The sequence below is a fragment of the Triturus cristatus genome, chromosome 3_2, assembly GCF_964204655.1.
Source record: "Triturus cristatus chromosome 3_2, aTriCri1.1, whole genome shotgun sequence".
Taxonomy (NCBI): Eukaryota; Metazoa; Chordata; class Amphibia; order Caudata; family Salamandridae; genus Triturus; species Triturus cristatus.
In genome coordinates this window covers 1,168,719,299-1,168,742,236 of record NC_140584.1, presented here as the reverse complement: position 1 = coordinate 1,168,742,236, position 22,938 = coordinate 1,168,719,299, and the positions used below count along the sequence as shown (strand labels likewise).

The window sequence follows — 22,938 nt, the reverse complement described above, 5'->3', positions numbered from 1 at the left end:
TTAAGAAAAGCTCCAACCTTCCCATTGAACTTTAGATATTTTGTTTGTTAAAATGAAGTGGCTATCCTCATAGTGATTCAAGTGCATCAAACAAAAAATAATATGGATGATGCATGGCTTGAATCCAATTAAATTAGAATTTAGATCAATTTTTCCTTTTTTGTTAATTAAATATTTCATACTTTGTGTATTAGTTTGATAAATGCTTGTGTCTGTATGTTTGGGTATAGTTTTACAGTCCAAATCATCACAGTTGCTTAGGCCGAGGTCCCCGTATTCCAATAATGAGTCAGTGGGGATCCCCAGACTCTAGTAATAATTAAGAGGGGGCTCATAGTAGTCAAAGATTAAGAACCATTGCACTAGCCATCATCAAGGGGGTCAGGCTGCATTTCCAGTAGTAAACAACACATCTTTCCTGAATTACCATATATGACACCAGGTCTTGATAAATTGGAATTGGTCACAATGCTGGGTGACTCTCTCCTATAGCTACTATGCTGGTATACGATGCATTATTTTATAACAAACCACAGTTTCTCTTCTGAGATCAAACTTTCTCTCTTGAGGATATTTAGTGTCTTTATATGATTACTGTCTTACCAAGTGATTATGATATGTATAATTATGAATTATTATGCAGCAAGGTGAGTTATTGCACTATAAACAGTCTGGTTTCAAACTATGATACTGTACTGGTTTAGCACTAGTGGAGGTGATAGATTCTGTCAAGTTGACACTTAATCAGGGAAAACAGGCTGTATTGATCCTACTCGATCTAGCTGCAGCCTCTGACACGGTGTCTCATTCCATTCTTCTCCAGTGACAGGAAGATATCAGTCAGTCGTACTGCCTTGGCATGGATTTGTTCTTTTGTCTCGAACAGAGGCCAAGCAGTCTGAATGGCACCACACTCCTTGGATTTTAAAGAGATTCAGTTTGGAGTCCCAGAAGGTTCAGCAAGGAGTCTTACTCTTTTCCACAATTACAAGTCCCTTTTGGCGTCATTAGTTGAGTCTGTTGGGGGGGGGGCGTGGCTACGGCGGCGATGGAGGAAGACGTGTCCGGGTGAAGCTCCGGCGGAGGCTCCCCCCAAACGGGCTCCAAACCCTGGCGACGGAAACCCTAGTACGCAGCACTGAGCGCCGACCTGGCGGGGACCCGTCCTGGCCCTCCGCTGCTCACGCTGTCTCCGTGGGTTGCTCTGGCTGCCGCGGACCGACGGGTCCTAGCTCACTCCGGCTGAGACACACTGGGCGAGCCCGGGGATTGGCTCCGCCCACTAGGCCGCGAGGAGATGGTGTAGCGGCGAAACGCACCTCCACCGGTTAATGCGGGGGGTGAGGTAAGATCGGAGTCCCCCCGCACCCCCTGCTGCACTGCCTGCACTGGCCTCCTGCGACACCCGACTGCAGCTGATGCCGGCAGGATCGCGGCTGCTGCTTCCGAGGTGTGACTGCGACAAAGCTGGACTGCCCATGCATTTATGCTGGAGGGCTTGCACTGCACCGGCTGTGAGTGCGACGGCTGTGGGGATCATCTAGCTGCCCCTCCGCTACATTGAGGCGAGCAGTGGCCCCATCTGGACGGGGGTTGCCTATGTTGCTGATTACTGCGAGGTTGAGCCTGTGGGTGGCTGCTGCATGCTCCGTGAACTCCAGGGGGAAAGAGACAGCAGAAGTGACTGCCAGCCCTGCTATCATTGGCATTGCCCTCCTGGCAGGCCCAATCGGAGCGAGCCACTGCTACTGGGCTGTTTGCAAAGGCCTGAAGACCCATGCCCGCCTTGCCGCCACCTCCCATGCTGCCACTATCGACACCGGCGTTCATGGCGTGGATATCTCACACCAACTAAGGTATGATGAGGAGTGCAGTGCTGATGCCTCTGTGCGTGGGATGTGGTGCTGCATGGTGAGGCGCGGGGCCTGTCCTGCCTGATGCCCGGTGGCGGTGGCGCTTGGGGTCTAGCGCGCCCTGCCATTTGACTATTATACTGGAATACCGCACCATCGCCTTTGTGTTGACAGAGGGGCGCACATTGACACGAGGAGGCTCTTGCGCTGCTGGGTCACGCTCGGAGGACTCTGTGTGGGATGTCTGTGTGCCTAGCGGATGCCCACGAACCGGAGTGAACCAGATGCCAGCAAGCCGCGGATGGTGGTTGTGCTGTGACGGAGACACCAGTGCGGGGCGGGAGTGCCCTATCGCCGGGGCTCCGGGCAGTGGAGCGGACGCAGTTGCTGACCGCGACTTCCGAATATCACCGGGACCCCGCCGTGACCCTTGAGCCCCGACGTCATCGTCTTGAGATCCTGTCCTAAACGGAGCGGCACGGTGTTTGGTCGCGGTGACCTATGTCGGGGGGTACCCGGGCACGGGCCGGAACGAGGGGTACACAGGCCCAACAGCCGCCGACTAAGTCCAAGACGGACAAAATGGCGAAGCAAGGACACGATGATCAGACTGCGAACAAATTGGATGCTGTGCTGGCTGCAATGGAACGTATGGAAGAAACCCTCAATCAGACCCGCACATCCTTGGAATCTAAGATTGACAAGGTTGCCATTGATCTCACTCATCTGCATGCTGACCATCGGAAACTAACGGATCGCACGACCGTCCTGGAGTCCGCGATTGCAGACATTAAGCCGCAGGTGGCCCAGGCAGATAAACAAGTACAAGATTTGCTCGCTCAAGTGGAGTTTCTGGAGGACAGAGCCGAGGACGCGGAAGGACAAGCGCGCCGCAACAACGTGCGAATAGTAGGTGTGCCGGAACGCTGGGAAGGAAAGGTGCCTATCGTGCACATGGAAAAATGGCTCAGAAGCCTGCTGCCGGAGGGAACACTCTCGCCTCACTTTGTCATAGAACGTGCGCATAGAGTACCGGCAAGACCTCCCCCCACGGGAGCGAATCCTCGGCCAATGCTCCTCCAACTTCTCAACTATCGAGACCGCGACTCAATCCTACAAGAAACCAGAAAGCTACAATAAATTCAAATAGATAATCACAAAATAATGTTTTTCCCGGACTATACCATCCAGGTGCAGAGACAGAGGTTTTCATTCCTGGCAGTGAAAAAACGTCTTCGGCAACACAACCTGAAATACTCCCTGCTTTTTCCGGCATGTTTGCGGGTCGTGGCAAATGACAAGACACACTTCTTTGCCACATCGGAGGAAGCGGAGGACTGGCTGGACACCTTCACTGCTGCGGGGCCTCGTGATGCCCCTGTGACGACGGCCCCATTGAGATCGAGGGGCCCCCTTCGCCGCCGCCGGAGAGAGCGTAGGCCGGCGAGGATCCGGGCACCGCCATCGCCTCCGGTGGGACCACATACAGATTTGATTCTTAGCGGACAAAGAGATGCCCTGCAGGCGGTAGCGGAGATCAGAGGTTCTTTGGTGACCGTGGATGCGTCCAGCTCCGGCCAGCGTGAGCTGTCCAGCGATGATGAGAGAATGTATGGCCTACAGGACTTACAGGAATCAACTGAGCAGCCGGACGTTACCCCGCAGACAGCCGATACAATTATATAACCAATGTACAATATAATCCTATTCTGGACTGCGACCTGAGGTATTGTACTCTATACATGGGGGTATGCAGTCGCACATGGTATAGTCATGTGTAATAGTCCTGATATGACTTTGAATATAGCATGCGATGGTGGGTGGTGTCGCGCTGGGAGGGGGGGGGGGGGGGCTTGGACGGGAACTGATTTTGGGCTTGATTGCGGCTGGGTGGACACTAGCACCCAGTGTCGGCCTGGTGGGTACTCCTGAGCCGGGTTACAAAGTTTGCTTTTATTATATTGTATTATGCCTGGAGGCGGGGAGCCTCTGAAATGCGGGCCACATATACCGTAAGTTAACGGAACGAGAGACGTAGCGCATCCCCCCTAGATTGGTTGTTACTGTTACCTCCCTTGGGAGTTTGGGCGATTGCTGGTTACATCATCGCCCTTTTGGCATTCTCTTTAGTTTATTATTCAGTTTTGGTTTTTATTATGAGATCCTTTATTGTATGCTGTTCACACAAACTGCATGATGCCTTGGGTCATTGAGCTTGGGGACTGGTACGTTGCTGGGTCCTTCACACTGCATAAGTTTGTCGCACTGCCGCGACTGAGATGCTACTCAACACATTATAAGACCTATGGCTACACTTAAAATGGGTACATGGAATATGCGGGGCATGCCCACACCGTCACGTAGATACCAGATATACTCGTACCTCAAACGACATCACATACAGATAGCTCTTTTGCAAGAGACACATGTGGCCAAGTCAGAAATCCAACAATTACACCGCCGCTGGCGCGGTCAACTATATGCCACAGGGTATTCAGCCTACGCGCGAGGTGCACTAATCTGGGTACGACCAGGGGTCCCACTTAAGATCACACAAACATTAATAGACACGGAAGGCAGATATGTAGTGATCAGGGGCTCATTAGATGGCCGACAGGTGGTAATTGCATCAATATATGCTCCCAACACGGACCAGGCTAGTTTCTTTGATGATATGTCGTGCGTCCTGGCGCCATGGCATGATATTCCTATGCTCTTGGGGAGGGGATTACAATTGTGTACTGGATGTCTCATTGGACCGCTACTTTCCACCCCTTCCAGGTACAAATGCGCATGTCGCCATGAAGGCATTACACAGCTGGGCAAGGCAGTGGCATCTAAAGGACGTCTGGAGACACCGGAACCCCCATGACAGGGTGTATTCCTATTACTCTGGTGCTCATACGTTGCATGTCCGGTTAGACCGCTACATGCTCTCAGAAGGGTTGCTCCCACATGTATATACAGTACACTATTTGGGCAGGACACATTCAGATCACAACCCGCATGTATTGGAATTATCCGGGGACTGCGCCCAACCGCCAATTCCTGCCTGGCGACTGCAGCCAGATGTATTATTGGACGCACCTTTCAGGAGTCTCCTAGCCGCCAATATTGCACAATATTTTGAAGAGAACACAGGCACAGCTGCAACACCTCAGGTTGAATGGGATGCATTTAAAGTAGTGGTCAGGGGCGATTGCCTAGGCATGCAAGCGGGTATGCGGAGACAATTAGAGACTGAACTCACACACCTTGAAAATCAGCTGCTCCAGAGAGAGGGGGAGGCACTGGGAGGGGATGATAGGTCCTTGATGCAGATAAGAGGGGAGCACTCCAGATTGCTGGACCGACTTCGCAATCTGAATTATGCAGCACACTCAGCGCGCTCCCATGGTGCGAGAGACAAACCAGGCAAGCTGATGTCGTGGCTGATAAGACAGGAGGCGACTACCCCACACGGTGACTTAGTACATTCCCAACGAGATATACATGAAGCCTTTGTAGAACATTACTCCGCGGTATACAGGTCTCACCTCCTAGCTACAGACGCGGACATAAGAGAATTTCTCTCTGCCCTGACGCTTCCGCAATTGACAGACCATCAGCAGGAGGAATTGGGTGCTCCTTTGCTATCGGAGGAACTGCGCGATAGTATTTTCTCCCTCTCAAATGGTAAATCTCCGGGTCCGGATGGACTGCCGGCTGAATTTTATAAAGCCTACTCGGACATATTAGTACCGGAACTGTTGCGTATATACTCAGCGGCCCTAGAGGACTCGTCCCTCACGCTCACGCAAAATGAGGCACTGCTGGTCTCCCTCTTGAAGCCCGGCAGGGATCCCGAAATCCTTGGTTCTTATCGTCCACTGGCCCTATTGAACACAGACTATAAAATACTTGCTTCCGCCCTCGCCAAACGAATAACCCCGTTCGTCCCAGCCATAGTCCACACCGATCAAAACGGCTTTGTCCCAAACAGCAGCACCTCTCTTAATATACGCAGATTCTTCAGAGTTCAGAAGTATGCAACGAGGGACTGGCCACGGACGGGCTGCTTAGTGCTGGATTTAGAAAAAGCCTTTGATTCATTGGAATGGCCCTATCTAGCGGCAGTGCTACGTAAATATGAACTAGGCGACGGGTACCTCAAACTGGTGCGATTGTTATACCAGCGACCCATGGTACGGGTCCGCACAAGCAAACTCATATCTGACGCAATCAGGGTCAGACGTGGCACTAGGCAGGGATGCCCTTTATCACCGCTGCTTTTCTCTCTTGCCATGGAGCCGTTGGCAGCTATGCTCCGGGAGAGCGGCGCGGACTGGGGTGTCCCCCTCGATGATGGTTTGCATACGGTGTCTCTATATGCGGATGATTTGCTGATCTATATACGTGACTTGCATGCTATACCGCCGGTCATATCGGAGATATTCCATAACTTCGAGGTGGTGTCTGGCCTTAGGGTAAACTGGACTAAATCGGGAGCCTATCCTTTTCATGAAAGTGTAGCCTTGACGGACATAGTTGTTAACGGGACCATGCTTACTTGGTACCCGACCACGTTCAGATACCTCGGCATATATATTTACAGGTCACCGGTGGACGTGCTGGAGGGTAACCTGGTACGAGCTGTCACCTCCATAAGGGCACAGATCCAATTCTGGAAGACTCTGCCGCTAAATGTCATGGGCCGTATCACTCTAACCAAGATGATAATACTGCCGAGGCTGTTGTATTATTTTGCAAACCTCCCAGTGTGTGTTCCGGTGCGAATGTTTAGGGAGCTAGAGGGATTAATACGGGGTCTAATCTGGAATGCGGGACGGCCCAGGATAGCATTGCAGAAGCTATATGCACCGCCAGAGAATGGGGGCTTAGCAGTTCCCCGTTTCGAACTGTATTACTTAGCGGCGCAGCTACAATGGGTAGCCAAATGGCTAAGTGGCAAGAACCTAGCGGACACTGCCACCGCATCAGCGTCATGGACACAGACTCAGATCTATAGTCTATTTCATCCATTGGCGAAACTTCCCCGTCCGACACAGATACATATAGAATTAGCCCATAGATGCTCTCGAAGGAGCCTTCAACTCACAAAAGACGTCATTCCCTACGCCCCGGTACTCCCACTAACTGGGACACCCAGAGGCAGGGATACTGTAACGGACACGGTATTAGCACCCTGGACCACTGCAGGAGTGGAGACACTAGGAGACTTATTCGAGGATGGTGCCCTGCTGCCTTTTGCAGCCTTGTCGGCGGATACAAGATTGCCGTTGGGCCAGTTCCTCCTGCATGCAGCCATCATACGAACGCTGACACTAGCGTGGGGAGACTTGACTACTGAGCCGCCAATGCATCAGCTTATACAATATCTGTATGTGATGGGGGAGGGGTCGCATGTGGTTCACTGGCTGGTGCAGGCCCTACTCACGCATGTATTAAAACCACCACAACGACTCCGTACGCGCTGGACTGAAGACAGGGGTAGGCCCTGGACTGACAAAGAATGGGAACGTATCTTAGCTAGTGCCACGCACATACCACGCAACTCACGCTTTAAACTCATACAAACATTCATACTACACAGAGCGTATCTGTCGCCAGACAAGATAAATAACTATTTCAACGTTACTACCTCTGATTACCCAAGATGCCATTGCATAGGGGCTGACCTGCTACATATGCTGTGGTCTTGCCCATCACTCCTGTCCTATTGGCGAAAGTAACGGAAACACTCACAAGCAGCACTGGCGTCGAGATATCGAACACGTGGGAGGTCTGCATATTGGGACTCTACAAACGATCAAAAGAAAATAAAGTGAGATCTAGGTTCCAAGACTTAGGCCTAATAACCGCCAAACGATTGATAACCAAGAGATGGAAACATAAAGACTCTCCAGAGGCACCCCATTGGTTGAAATCCCTAGAGGACTGGGCGCAGACGGAGAGCATTATTCTGCATAGGGAGGAAACGGCAGGACGGCGCAAATTCCCCATCGCGCAGGCCTGGGATGAACTTTTAAGAACTCTTATACAAACTAAAATTACACCGCATGCGCCTCCTACGCAGCAGGCGGAGGTGGATGCCTAATAGGCAGTCTGGGTGGGAATGGGCGGGCTATGCATGCAAGACGTCTAAGTCACAGATGTCAAGTTCAGTAATGATCCCACATTCCAACACGGTGATCCATAGACAAAACTCCAGATACACGACACTTCATTGCCTGTATGCCCACACACAACACAGGACGAGCATCTCATATCCGCTGTGCACACATGACTCTTGGCACAACCCTACTCGGAAGTCGCAAAACCCGGCACATACACGTCCTGCTAGATAATTGATGTCTCTCATTCTCTTTTTATTTATTTATTTTCCTTTCGTTAGTTGTGGTTTAATTGTTGTAAGTAAAGACATTTTGTATTGCATTGAGATGGTAACTGTTTATCGCTCATGCACCAACGTTTATTGTGATTTTAAAGCGGCATTACGTATGAGTCACGCACCCCTAAAATAACTGATGTCGCTGTACATGGCTCATTGTCATTATGGGGACACATGAGAGGTAGATGGACCCTGCCCCCCTGATAGGAGGTGACAATCCGAATGAGATGCAGGCTTCCACACCAGTCGGTACATTTATGTTAACTCTTACACCACAGACGCTACCTGTGCCATGGTTGTTAGATGGCAAATGCTCGGAACAGTATTAGTAATGGCATAGCGAAAATGATTCTGTTACAGAATAAAGAAAAGAGGGGGGGAAAAAGAACAGGAGTAAAAAGTGGAAAATGTAACACTGTTCAGCTTGGCTGTATTAGGAAAATTGAAAATTGTAATAAAGATATTTAAACAAAATTAGTTGAGTCTGTTGGGGTCCGGATAGTGTCACATGCGGATGACGCGCAGCTCTTTCTCTCAATGGAGAAAGACTCTGCCTAAGCACCTAGAATGTTCAAGAACTGTCTAGAAGCAGTCTTCAGTGGACATGGGCCAGCAAGCTTCAATGAACATGGGCCAGCAATCTTCGATTAAATACCAGAAAACTGAAATTCTACTGTTTGGCCCCCTATTGGGATGCTGAGTGCTGGATGGCGTGTGGTGCTTCACCTTCTCCTCAGACCACTGCAGCTCGTAATTTGGGCATGAGGATCGACTGCCAGTTGACCTGGAGTTTTCAGGTTGCAGCTGTAGTTGGATCTTGCTTTGGTCTTTAAAGTCAGTAAAGAAATGTCTTCCTTTGCTCCCTTTTCAGGCTCAAACAACTGTGATGCGTGCGCTTATTTCGTAACTGGATTACACTAATGCGCTATATGTGGGTCTTCCTGCCTAGCTATTCAAAATGTTGCAGGTGGTTCGGAACGCAGCTGTTAGGATGTTATTGAAGGCCATTAGGAAGCTGGCATGTTCTCCATATCTGAAGGAGCTCCATTGGCTCACTATCAGGGAGAGGATTCAGTTTAAAACATTAGCCCTAGCCCACAGGGCTTTCTATTGCACAGGTCTGATCAATCTTTCCATTAGACTTACTCACTATTCCCTGCCAGAGCTCTCAGCTCCTCTGATGCTTCGCTTACCGAGATTTAAGCATAAGAAGTGCGATGCTCATCCTTTTCCTATCTTGAGGCGCACGCATGAAATCGCCTCCCACTTTATCGGAGCGAAATGAGGGATAAAACTGCTTTAGGAGAGCCCTCAAAACTTGGTTATTTGACAGAGCTTTCCGAGCTGGAGAAGATAGGGCCGGGGGTTTGGGTGAATACCGTCTTCCAGCACCAGGACACTCCTGTCAGAGTAGATGGGCGCTGTACAAATGCTTGATTGATTGATGGCATGCAACTTGAAAATACTTTTTCCTGTGGCGAATTGTAGTTACAACCAGGAGAATGCATCCGTGGATCGTGTACGTTGATTAACAGATTACTTTTTCTATTTAAGAGATACTTTTTCCCTAAACAGAATGTGGATATTGAATGTTAATTGCTGAAAAAACCTTTTGAGTAAGAGGTGTTGTATTAACTAAAGGGATCTAATTTAATATGCGTCTCTTATAACATTGCCGCTTTTCCACTACCCCTTTCCAAGATGCTCGACATACTTGATTGCTTGCTACAATGGACACAGAGTAGACATGACTTCTGGCCTTTCCACCAGTTATAGTTTCACCCGCACAACTCTCCCTGACTCATTCCGACAAACCCCGACTGTATGCGATTGTCGTACGCGCACTAAATATGGACCTGGAGAGAGACGCGTACGTTTGGATATAGAGATAGAAGCTCACTTGACGACTAGTACAGGTACAATCTGTCCCGCAAGTTTTATCTCGCTTTGTTGGCCTGGCAAGCTGGCCAACGCTAATTTATTTATGAGTTTTATATAGCGCAAACTTGACCCAAAAGTATTAGAAAACTTTACAGAGTAAGCGCAACAGCAATAACATGAGGTACATAGGAAACAGATTAAATATATGCTAACAGTGAAAAGACATGGGGAGATGCGGAAAGGGAACCAGATACGTAACAGGTGCTGCAGACTCTGATTACACATGGGAAGGGCAGACACGCGGTGACGGCCTTATACAGTTCTCTCAACCCCGCTTCTATCCTCCTACTGGCGCCACTCCAGGAATACTGAGATTCTGAGCTGACAACCACCATAACCGATAAACAGTGGACGCAGTGTATTGGGTATCCCCAAAGAGTATCCACAAACGCCAGACTCAAATATACACAATTTAATTATTTGCATCACACATATCTAACACTGCACAGACTGGCCTGTATGTACCCCACGTCAGTCGATATATATGCCCTCGCTGTTTGGAGTCGGATGCCACGTTCCTCCACATGGTATGGACATGCCCTCGTCTGGGGGCGTATTAGAATGAAAATGCGGGGACACTTGGGGGGCAACGGACACACTGATACCTGTGCAGGGCTTGCACTTTCTACTTGGCGTCACCAAGCGCAATGCGAAGCGGAACAACTTGAACAAATTCCTAGATTTAGCACTGGCACTAGCAACGCGGAGAATAGCTATGTTTTGGAAGTCGAGAGCAGCACCCGATCTGCGTATATGGCTGCTGGACCTCCGCAGGCCACTGTTGGTGGAACATACGACAAGTTTTGACGGCAACTCGTAACCCCCCTCAGGCCCATCCTATGTCCGGGCAGGAATATTTGTCCTTTGTGGAAGGCAGACTGAACGCGTCTAGACCCTCGCAGGGCTGAGAGGGTCTCTCGCATTTGGATCCGATACCAATACTATGGAACACAGATATGAGCAACTTGGACACTTCCTTATGGCGCTTTAGCTTCTCCATGATCCCCATCCCCAACCCCCCTTATCCTTCCACCTCCTGCTCTCGCAGACCACAAAGAGCACATACTTATACACACACTGTAGCTCATGCACGATTCGCATCACTGCCATGTGTGGGCCATTACACATTGTATAGGTTTCTTTTTCTGTGTTTTGTTTTCTATTCTTCCGATTTGTTTATAACGTTTTGATTGGTGTGCAAATAAGGTGACAAGGATGGTCTGTTGTATTGTTTGCGGAGTATAAAGTGGATAGCATACAAAGATATATATATATATAAAGTTTGTTTTCTCCTCTTGTCACCAGCATACAGGGTAGCCCAGCTCCTCACCAAGTGGCGGGTTAGTAAATGTCACTGTATGATATTGTATGACGACGACGGCAACTTGTACTATGCTTAAAACTGTGAAAAAAACAATAAAGACGATTTTTAAAAAACGGTGAAAAGAGTAAATGGAATACAGTGGGATATGTAGGCAGAAAAACAGTAGGTACACGAGTTACATAAAGCGAATTTTGACATGAGGCACCCAATGCTTTTCAATGGGGATTCTTCTTTTGGCCAACAGGGTGCAGATGTTGCACGGGAGGTTGCAGGAGGGAGACCAACAAAAGCAGAGGTAAGTAGAGATGTAGATGATAGTAGGGGCACAGTCCAGTCAGCTCACCAACGCACAGGGGCTTAAAGTGCTTTGGGTGCCTTTCAACGTCGGAGTGTTCTTACTGGAGCCGGTCGCGGTCAGAGGAAGCCTCTGGATTCACACTGCAGGCGCCGCCATGGGGATCAGGAGAGGCCAGCCCACGCTGGACACAAGGTCAGGATCACTGGAGAGACTTCACTGCACTGGTGGGCCACTCAGACTCTGGCCAGGGGCGTAGCGTACAGAGTGGGCAGGTATTGAGGTTCCAGCTGGATCTGGAGCCCTTGGAGTCGGTTTCTTCTAGACAGGTCGCTGTCCACGGGAGATTGGAGTCTTTTTCGAAGGTAGCAGCCCTCCCACGGTTCTCAGAGCTCACTGGTTGCAAGACAGGTTGCTGGTTTGCAGAAGCCAGAGACAGGCCGGTAGGGCTGGGGCCAAGGCAGTCATCATCTTCAATCTTCTCTGCAAGGTTGTCTTCTTGCATCTTAGGTCGTCGCAGATCTAGTTTCATAGTTATGGGGAAGCCAGCTAAATACTACATTTAGGGGCATTTTAGTGGAGTAGCAGGTAAGGCCAATAGGCACCTTACCTGGGAGTAACCACACCCTCTATTAGGCCACCCTCCTGTTGGAGGGGACAAAGACCTAGTCCTGATTGGAGGGGTTTCCCCATTTTCAAGATAGCGGAGACTGAAAGATGTGCTTCACCTCGCCTCCCCCACCTTAGAGATGGTGTTGTCAGAGGAGGGCACACCTCTTCTCCTGAATTTTTTCGCCCAAAGTGGGGGTGTAAACCAGGGGCTGCCATCTACCGCTAGCAGCAGAGGCTGGGGGTTGCGTTACAAAGGCAGCATGCCTTTGAAGCTTCCTCCTTCGACAACTGGCTGATCCTGGGGAGGAGGTGTGATACTTCTGCACAGGATGTGCATTGTTTCTAGTCCTACCCAGGGGTCCAGAAACATGTCTGGTGGTGGGTGGGTGGCTGGCTGCAGCGGATCAGAGACTGTAAGAAACCGGCTCCATATATACTGCACCAAAGTGAGGTACAGGGTGTATAGAGTCCAAGAGTCTCCAGAGGTTTGGCAGAGGTTAAAGTTAGATAGAAATTTACTCTCTAAAGTGGTAACTTGGTCGAGCAGTAAGGAAGTATCAGAGGACAGTGTAAAGCATTTGATTTACACACTCAGTCAGCAAATGGTCTCACACACTCAAGAACTGAACTCTAGGCCAATTGTTTTGTATAAAAAAAAATATACTGTTGTTTTATTTCTAGAACCAAGCAAGCTTGGTACAGGTAAAGCATATAAATACTTTGCAGTAGTAATTGACTTGTCTGAACACAGTTCAGAATTGCAGTATAACTGGTACTGGTTTTGATTACAGGTTTAAGAAAGAAGTTTGCAACACATTGCAGGTATAGTACATTCAATTGAATGGGCTTTTTAAGTAAAATGCAGTTAATTACTTTTCAGATTACTTTTCGAACCACATGACTGGATCCTAGATTCAGCCCTGGGACATTTCCTGAAAACAGATTAGCAAATGCATTTTGGTTAAAGGTATGATTTTTAAGGAATATTATTGTATTTCAAAAGTTGACACTTGGAAACTTTTTCACATAAAATCACCAATGTGGGGAGGAGCCAAGATGGCGACCGGACCAGACGCTTGAGCGCCCGGCTCCGTCGGCCCGTGGCCTCGGACTACTATCCTGACGCCCATCCTCGCCGATTCTCGAGGTGCAACGTGTGCGAAGACACGCTGACCGCGCTGCCGCTTTCCCGGAGTCTCAGCCCGCCCGGATGCCCGAGTTCTGGGTGCTTTTGTCCTCTGCACGGAACCCCTGCGCCATTATGGCCTTTGCCGGCCCCCTGGAAGCTCCGCAGATACCGGACCAGCTAGCTCTAAACTGAGCCCCGCGGTCCCGATCTCACCTCGCACCACGGATCGTTGCTGGATGAGTCCGGGGAGGGACGGCCGGACACCTTCTGCACCCTGTGCCTGACGGGCTGGAGCTGTGGGGTGGGCCCCGGTGCGGCGGGCCTCCTGCCCCGCTCTGAGGACCGCGCTGTGGGAGGCTGCTGACCCCCTTCACCTATTGCCCAGCCGGCGGCAAAGAGAACCTGCGAGTAGAGAAGCGACTGTCGGCCTTCCCTGTTGCGGTGTAGACTTGAGGGGAATTGACTCCTTGCCACGAACCCCCCCCCCCTGGCCATTGCAACGTACAGCGGCAAAACATGGCGTTGAGTGCCTGCTCGCGGCTGGGGGGTGATACTCTGGTCTCGCCCGCTGCCCACTTCGCCCTCCCTCTTCCGGACACCAGCTCCACAGTGCCGTCCCGGATTGCTGCCGATTTGGGGGCCCAGCTTCCGCTGACATGCGGCTCCGTTCTGGCTGTCCTGCGGGACTTTCAACTACAGATGTGCGCTGGCCTGCAGGCGCTGAGTGAGCAGTTTGACCCCATACTGTCGGCTGCGGGTCGTGAGCGCTCTGTTTGTTATCCACAGGGCGTGGGTCTCCCGGTGCTTTTATCCTCTTGCGGGGACGCAACGGTGGTGTATGATTGTGCTACACTGGTGCCTTCATCCGGTGTTCCCGGCACCCGGGGTCCACCGCTCTCCACCTCAACTGCGGATACTTTGTCCCCCTGGTCATGGCTGCCTGTTTCATTGTTGCCTGCCTCACCGCGTCCGCAAGAGTATCCTGTTGAACGACACCTAACGGCTCCGAGGAACCGTCCGCTGTGGCCCACTGCTTCTTTTTTGTGGAACTCCTGTACTTTACTTGCCAGGTTTGGATTTTATGTGGTGCACAGAGGGGCCTCAATAGCTGGTCGGCGGCCATTTCGTGATCCTACTTCACCATCTTCTCACAAGCGGCCATCTTGCCTTTGTCTGCTCGGGACACGGGGCCTTCATGTAGGGGCTGGTTTAATCCCAAGCCCGCGATCGGGCCAGGGCTAGACTGACTTCTATCGCCATGGTTCATGGACGGGCTGGCCTTGGACTGGAACTGTATGTCTGTTTTGTGCGCACTCGTCGCGACTTGTATTCCTTCGCTTACATTGTGGTGACAGGGTATCTTCGCATGCAATTTTTTGGCGTAGTGGGCTCTCAGTGTGTGGAGGCCATAACTGGCTGATGGTTTGGGGCGCTCTGGTGTCCCGTGGGCTCCTCCTCACCTTCTTTTCTGTTTTCTTCATTTCCTTACTCGATTCCTACTTTCTCTCTTGTCTATATTTCGGGTTCATTGGGCGACAGGCACTATGCTGGGGGGGGGGGCAGGCCGTAGCCTCCGCATTGGTGTTGGGTGGGGGGATTATACTCTGTTCTTAATTAGTTCTATGGGCCTTTTTCTCTTATGTCTCTGCGCTTTACTTGCTTCGATTCGGGGTCCGGGTGTGGGGTGGATCGAGTGGGGGCGGCTCTGGAGGGGTGCGTACTTGCTCATGTGACTATCCTGTAATATCTCTGCACCGCCTCACTGCGTGAGATTTTACTTCCATTGTTGTTTTTATTGATGTTGCTGCTCTCCCGTGTGGTGAAGCTATCTTGCGGACTCGAATCTCCTTTGTTCTTATCCTTCACTTACTTTTTTTTTTTTTCCCTGATAAAATTACCTTTAAAACCTAAAATTAACCTTCATCTCTCCTTCCCCGGGTGTCAAAGATATCTCCAGTATGTAACTCATAACTCGGTGTTAATCTTGACCGTTGACACACGGGGGCTGTAATGTGGGTATCAGTGCTTCACTGTATCGTGGCCGGCCTGACGGTTGTAGGCCCGTATTTGTTCTTTTAAGATGCACGAATAAAGGTTTTAAAAAAATAAATAAATAAATAAATAAATAAAATCACCAATGTTATCCTACGGGAGGAAATTCACTTAGCTGGTAAGTTGGGTTATCGTTACTTTTTCTTACTCAGTGCTGGATCCTGGAGTTGAGAAAATGCGTTTTGGTTAATCGGCTGATTTTTAAGGAAGATTTGCAGTTTTCAAAAGTCGACACTTAAAAACTTTTTGAGAGAAAAAGTGTCAATGTTATCCTATGAGGAAAAATGAGTTATCGGTTTCAAGGTAAGTAATTGGTCTTTTGAGTTAGGGTTCTGGGGTTAGACTCAGGGCACTACCAGGGTCAGTGATGCACTGTTGTTGCACCTTCAGTGGCACTCGGGCGGGCAGGTGTAGAGTGTTGAGGCCCAATGTTATCCTATGGTGGATAGGGTGTCTCCGGTTGGTGGCTGCTGGCAAGCAGGCCACAGGGTTGTGGGAGCAAAGCTCCTAGGGTTAAGCTCAGGGCACGTTGGGGACCAAGTTAGCACCACAGGGGCGCCCTCCGCGGCGCTAGGGCAGCAGGGTGCAGGGTGCAGTTTTGAGGTCGGATGCCCTGTTGAATTCAATGGAGATTCTCTGGGACAAAGAAACACTGCAGGCTCAGGGACGAAGATCTTCCAGGAGTGACCACCACTTCGAGGTGTAAGTTGGGATGGTTAGGCACCACTGTGGGGTGACGAGTGCGGGGGATCCTTTAGACGTCGGATTTTCTTACCCGCTCTGGTCGCGGTGGGGGGGGGGGGTCTCCTGGATTTAGGCTACAGGCGTCGTCGGAAGGCTTGAGGTAGGTCAGGAGTCGCCGAATCTCGGGTCAGGATCGCTAGGGGGGGCCTCCTCGTGGTGTTTGTTCACTCAAACACGGGCCAGGCTCGGCGTATGCAGAGTGTGCTGGATTTGCAGGTCCTGGCTGGCACCAGAAGCTGCAGTTCAAACACGTCCAGTGTTCACGGGAGAAACAGCTTGGAAGGTGAATGCAGGCAGGTCCTCCGGGGTTTTTGAGGTTGCTGGCCGCTGGACACGTCGGGGTTTTGCAGGAGCAGGTTCGAGGGTAGACAGGCCTGTAGAGCTGGGGCCAAGTCAGTGGGCGTCGTCCTCTTGTTAGCTCTGCACGGCTTCTCGTCCTTCTTCTTTTCTTGTTGTTGCTGGATCTGAGGAAGGAAGGTTCAGGGTGCCCCTAAATACTAAATTTAGGGGTGTTACAGGTAGGTGAAGGGCAGTGACCAATGGGTCCCTTCCCTGGGGTGGGTACACCCTCTATTCTGCTACTCTCCAATGGTTGGCTGTGTCCCCCTATCCTCAAGATGACTCAAGGTTGTGCTTCACCTCGCCTCCCCCACCTTAGGGGGGAGTTGGCAGAGGTGGGCACACCTCTCTTCCTCACTTGTTTTTCCCGCCGGTTCTCTCGCCCAAAGTGGGGGGTAGAACCAGTGGGGACCAGTTGCTGAAAGCAGCAAATTGTCTGGAGAGGTTCACAAAGGCAGCATGCCTTTGAAGCTTCTCCTTCGTGAACCCTGCCCTTCCTGGGGGATGAGGCTTGGCACCTCGTCCCAGGATGTGCATTGTTTCAGGCCCCCCGAGAGCAGCAGGCTCTCGACCCAGGGGTCCAGAAACTTGTCTGGTGGTGGCAGTCTGCACAGCCACTCAGTCAGGTCACTGGTAGTAGGTCGTTTTTCAGGGGGCATCTCTAAGATGCCCTCTGTGGTGCATTTTACATTAAATCCCACACTGGCATCAGTGTGGGTTTAACGTGCTGAGAAGTTTGATACCAAACTTCCCAGTCTTCAGTGTAGCCATTATGGTGCATGTGGAGTTCGTAATGACAACCTCCCAGCACTATATACTCTTAATGGCAGCACTGCACTTACAGGGCCCAGGAATGGACCTGGACACTGTAGGGGTACAGGGCTCATGCACCTGTACCCTAACCACTGGCACAGGGCACCCAGCTAGAGGGTTGACTGATGTAAGCAGGGCAGTGGTTTGTGGGCATGGCACACAGGGATGTGTGCCATGTCGACTCTTTGTTTTGTTCTGCACCCAGACACTCAGCCTGCAAAGGCAGTGTATGTGTGTCAGGGTACAGGGCCTCTAAGGGTGGCACAATAAGTGCTGCAGTCCTTAGGGGCCTTCTCTGGTCACAGTGCCCTGGGTACGTATGGTACCATTTACCAGGGGCTGACATGTGGCCAGAGATGCCAATTGGGTTTTGTTTTGGGGAAAGAACACAGGCTCTGGGGTTACTGCAACAGAAACCCACTTTCTCATAGAGACCACACCAGGGTTGGTAGGTTTTGGTGGCACCTCTGAGGTGCCCTTACAGTAAATGGTACAACAAATCACACACTGGCATCAGTGTGGATTTATTGCAAGAAGTCGTTTGGTGCCAAACACTCCTGTGTTCAGTGAATCCATCATGGTGCTGATGAACTCAGGTTGTCGAGTTTCCAGTCCATATACTCTCTATGGCTCACTTGCAATATTAAGGAGAGGACCCCAATATTGTAGGTGCTTATCTGCTCATGCACATATGCCCTCATCTGTAGTATAGTGCACCCTGCCATAGGACTGAGGTCGCTAGAGGATGGCTTACCTATGCCTTCAGCCAGTGCCGGCTGGCATGGCAGAAAAATAAAGTGCATTTTAACAAATGAAATGACACCAAGACAACAAAAATTGAATAAGGGAAACTGGAGTTATGAGTTTTCAGACCTTAAATGTGGAAATAGCACCAAAAAGCGCTAAACGCCAATCGCGGTCATCTAATTGCGCTTGACCATTACTCAGGTGCACGTTAAGGCCAAACAAGATGGACCATCTGTCGGATACATGAACTAGGTTTGCTCTAGTCGGAAGTTTTATCTTCAGACTTAGTCTCTGAAATGGAAGTGAAAAATCCTCATCTTGGAAAAACAGCAGGCTGTGGCCAAAGAAGGCTCCATGTTGTTAGATAGCCACTGGATGAGGTCTGGGTGAAGCTGTTCACTTTTGGCATAGTGGCTCAGAGCGGTAGACATTTGCATTTCTTGCCTAGAGAGGGTCCCTCGCTGGCCGGATACTTTTTTACGCCTTCGCTCAGTGAAGATTTCTACCACTGGACTTAGCCAGCTTTTTGGAGCTTGATTCTTCATGTGTGGCAAGGCTGCAAACTGTAGTCGAAGAGGGCTCCACGAGGCCATAAACCTTCTCCGTGAAGTCTAACTGAATTGGATTTGCTGCTGCAGGAAAGCTCCTAGTGGGAGCAGTCTACATTTTTGACCCACCTGCAACTCGTGTTTGTCAGATCAGCTTGGCAGATTGGTTCCAGTACTCCGGAGATCCTTGAAGCCAAAAAGATTTAAAGTGGCAGGTTTCAAGAAAAGCTAGGTAGTGAACACTTTGACACCTGCCAGGGGCCCAGGATTGTGGGGTCAGGATCTGAGGGGGGGGTTGGGGTGTCAAGGCTCACTCCAGCAGAGTCCAGGACAGGTTCAGTTGGAACTGGTGAGCTCATGTTAATGTATAGGGATGCTGTTGCACAAAGTTATATAATAAATAATTGCTGTAGCATATACAATTGTTAATTTGTAAAACACTTATTTTAGAGAACATATATCAAATGTACTTATATATAGACAATCATCCATTTGACTAAAGAAAGGGGACTTAGGAATGTGTAGTATTATGCAGTGAGGATGGTTAGGCTTTACTACGCAATACTCTTACAATAACCCAAATAAGTCCAGTGGATTCACACTAATAAAATTCCTAGCTCTGTCCTGGTAGTGTGGCACAGTGCAGTCAGGCTTTACTAGAGGAACGTGTTAAGCAATTCAGAGTATCAACATGGACGATAAGTAATTGCTATTACTTAAAAGAAATCCATCATGAATTTATTAAAATAATGCAGATTTCTAAATAGTTATAGACATCAAAAGGAAGACAATCGGATGAGTACAACCGGAGATATGGACAGCCAGTTGATTTTTACCTAGCTAGTTGAGCCTGAGTGCAGAGAAGTCCTGCCCGTCCTTGGTGCTAAAGAACGGGAGCCGCGGTTTCTGCTTTTAACTCGTAGACGTGCTTGTGAGTAAAGGGATGCAAGCTCTCGACAACGGGGTCAAGGAGGCGTCAGATTGAAGATGCTGCGGGGCTCCCCCCGAGGCACAGCGAACAAACAATCCTTGGCAGGAGCAAGCTCAGCCTGTGGTCACTATGACGTCCTTGAGTTTGGGGGAATACGGTAGCCGTATGAAACTTGCTGGAGGTCAGTACTGCATTTCCGACAGTGCACTAGACCAGTGATACTTAAAGTGCGGCCCTCCTGACCTTTACTTTTGGCCCCCTGGGCAACAGCAGCACTGGGCTGCTTTTTATGCGACTCAGCACAAACATTCAAAACATTTTAAATAAACTGCAAGCATTTAGTTAAAGGTTAATTACAGTTAAAGGAAGTAATTAGGGTGTACTGCACTCCTTAACTTTAGGAACAACTGCATCTTTAAAGACAGCAAATGTGTAAAAATATGATAGGCTCTCCAGATTTCAAAAAGTGTATTTCATTAACCTGCTGAACTGTTTCACCTAGTAAATCAGATTTTAGCCGTGCATTCAGAAGTATTATTTTAAAAGTAATAGTTTTCAAATATTAATTTAGAAACTGCCATGCTCTCTCCCCCCCACCCTGATAACAATGCCATTAGTGATTAAATTCGAACACAGGAGAAGGTTTTGTACAGTACGCATCCTGAAGTCATGTATTTCGAGGTCCTCTTATGTGTAATAATGAAGAATAAGGAGGGAAATTGAAATGAAAAAATTGCCCCGGGATTCATCCCAGCCTTCTGTTTCCACATTGTGTAATTCAGTTCAGCCATTAGTTGTACATGCTTTGCTTCCCCTACACCCACTTTATGCCCCCGACCATCAGTGGAGCCATTGGTCATACCAAAGACCAAATTTTTTGGCCCCTGGGAAAATGTTTGCGAGTACTCATGCACTAGACCATTTACTTTTGGAAGATTCCCTCGGCAGGCCAAATGGCCAGTGATTCTTTGGATCCGGGTGCGGTTCTTGGCTGCTGGGGGCTAGCACCTCTAGTCTAGGGAAGTTCTGGATTTGCCTTTGGATTGTAGAGAGGTTATGGTTTCTGGTCCAGGATGAGTCCCAGTCGTGCAGTTGCAGGGTGGTTACCACAGGTCTAGTTTGTGCTGCCTTTGCTTTGTGCAGGTCCTGAACTCGCAGACTCTGGTCTCTTCTTTGACCTTTTGTTGCAAGTCAATCCGATTTGAGGTTATGATGCCCCTTAAATTCTAGATTTAGAAGTTTTATGGGTGTGGGTGCTAGTAGCCAATAGGCTGCTGTTCCCAGTGGCCAATCCGTACCTGAGGTAACCACTTCTGGACGAGTGAGGCACCTTTTCTACTCAGATGCTTCTATTCTTCCACTTTTAAAAATGGCAGAAACCTTCTTTGTCTGTACAGCCCAGGTAGCCTACCCTAGGGGTGTGGATAGCCTTCTTGGGGTTTACGCCTACTGACTACCTAATATTCCCACCTGCCTGGGTTGCAAATGTGCTGGGAGTAGGAGATTGGCTTTTCCTCTTCTGGTAGGGAAGCCTGCTTGCATATCAGAGGCGGTGACAGCTGTGAAGCTCACTGCTCTGATACACCACTTCACTAGACATTCTGTCAGGGAGGGAGGTGACACTCCCTTCCAGACAGGCCTTTGTTTCTGACTCCTGGAAGTGTTTACACATCCTGGCAGGGTGTCCGATTCTTGTCTTGGCAGCTGCAGGCTGTCAACCAGAGCACCGGAAAGGCTGGGGCAACCAGGCAGGCAACCTCTAAGGTAGCCACCTGGGTGCATGCCACATCAAATCCGACTTTGGAAAAAGGTTAGGTTAGTCAACAACAAAGTCGACATGGCACCGTACCTGGGTGTAATTTTGGGGGATTTTTCTTGTGTTGCGTTTTCACTTTATTACTGTATTGGCACAACATTAATACTTCACACATTGCCTCCAAGTTAAGACGGTCTGCTCTGTGCCATTACTACCAAGGGGTTGTGCTCAGCTTAATTTAGTAAATTTAAGAGTTTCCCCTGACAAGGGTTTGGGTTATTACTTGAGGTAGTCACCCCCCCCCCCCCCCCCCCATCAACTAACATCCCAATTTCTTACAATATCGTATTGGAAGGTGGGCAAATAGCTATCTATCTCTTACAGAGTTGGGACCTTGAAAAGCCTATTACTTGAAAATATATCCTGCAAATTTTAATAAACTACTTGATGGGCAAAACAATCCCAACCGAAAAAAACAGCTGCCAAGTTGAATAAAAATAACAATTATAACATTAAAGATTTTATCAAGTGTACACTATTTTCAGCATGGCTTGGAGGATTTTGAATAATTAAGTAATTAAAGTAAATCATTTCCCCTTGAAATATACAATACAAAACAATTTTTAAGTCAGGATTCTGTTGTCGGTCCCCTTCCTTGTCCACCCTGAACAAACACGCTCACCACAAAGGCCCTGTTTGCAAAGCTTCAAAACTTTCCATTTCAGGTGTCTATTTTGAATTACAGTTGCAAAAAGAACAGTTGATGGACAGAATGCAGAACAATGTCATACATTCACCCCAGTACAGAGATCTGCACCTAAATCCATCATATTTTTTTTTAGTTTTTATGGCCAGGTCTAAACTGGGGTGGCATGGAGAGCAAAAGAATGATGTATTTAACCAAGATCTGTTGACTGGGGGATGAATGTTTTGATTTGTTCTGCATTCCGTCCATCAATTGTGTGTCTCTAGCTTTCTCGCCCTCAGTGCGCCAGGTACACCCAGACGTGGGTCCTGGGCTCACTGTGCCACTGGATTCAAGCGATCCTGGCTGATGAGGGGTGAAACCCCAAAACCGGTCCTAGGATGCTTTTTTACGGTCCCGGGAGGACCTGGCTTGCCAGTTCGGGCTGGACTGTTTACATGAGGCACAGGGTTAAGACTGATTTGCATATGGCCAGGTCTAAAATGGGGTGACATGGTGAGCAAAAGAATGATGGATTTAACCCAGATCTCTTGACTAGGGGTGAAGGTTTTGATTTGTTCTGCATTCCGTTAATTAATTGTGTGTCTTTCATTTTGAATTACAGAGCAATTGATTTCTTACTCTCTCCATCCTACTCTTCAAGTTAACCATCGCCAGCATTACTTCAGCTCTGCCCCAAAACATGGAAGGCTTTCTCATTAGACATGTATCTGGCTATGCAACTTATTGCATTCAGAGGTGCTATGAAACCCCAACT

The 22,938-nt window shown here is 49.3% G+C and overlaps 1 protein-coding gene across 4 annotated transcripts in view; it reads right to left on the bottom strand.

Annotated features, from left to right (window-relative positions):
• The window catches only part of BCS1L (BCS1 ubiquinol-cytochrome c reductase complex chaperone), a 113,748-nt gene that overhangs the window by 81,427 nt on the left and 9,383 nt on the right, over positions 1-22,938 (bottom strand). The window lies entirely within an intron of this gene.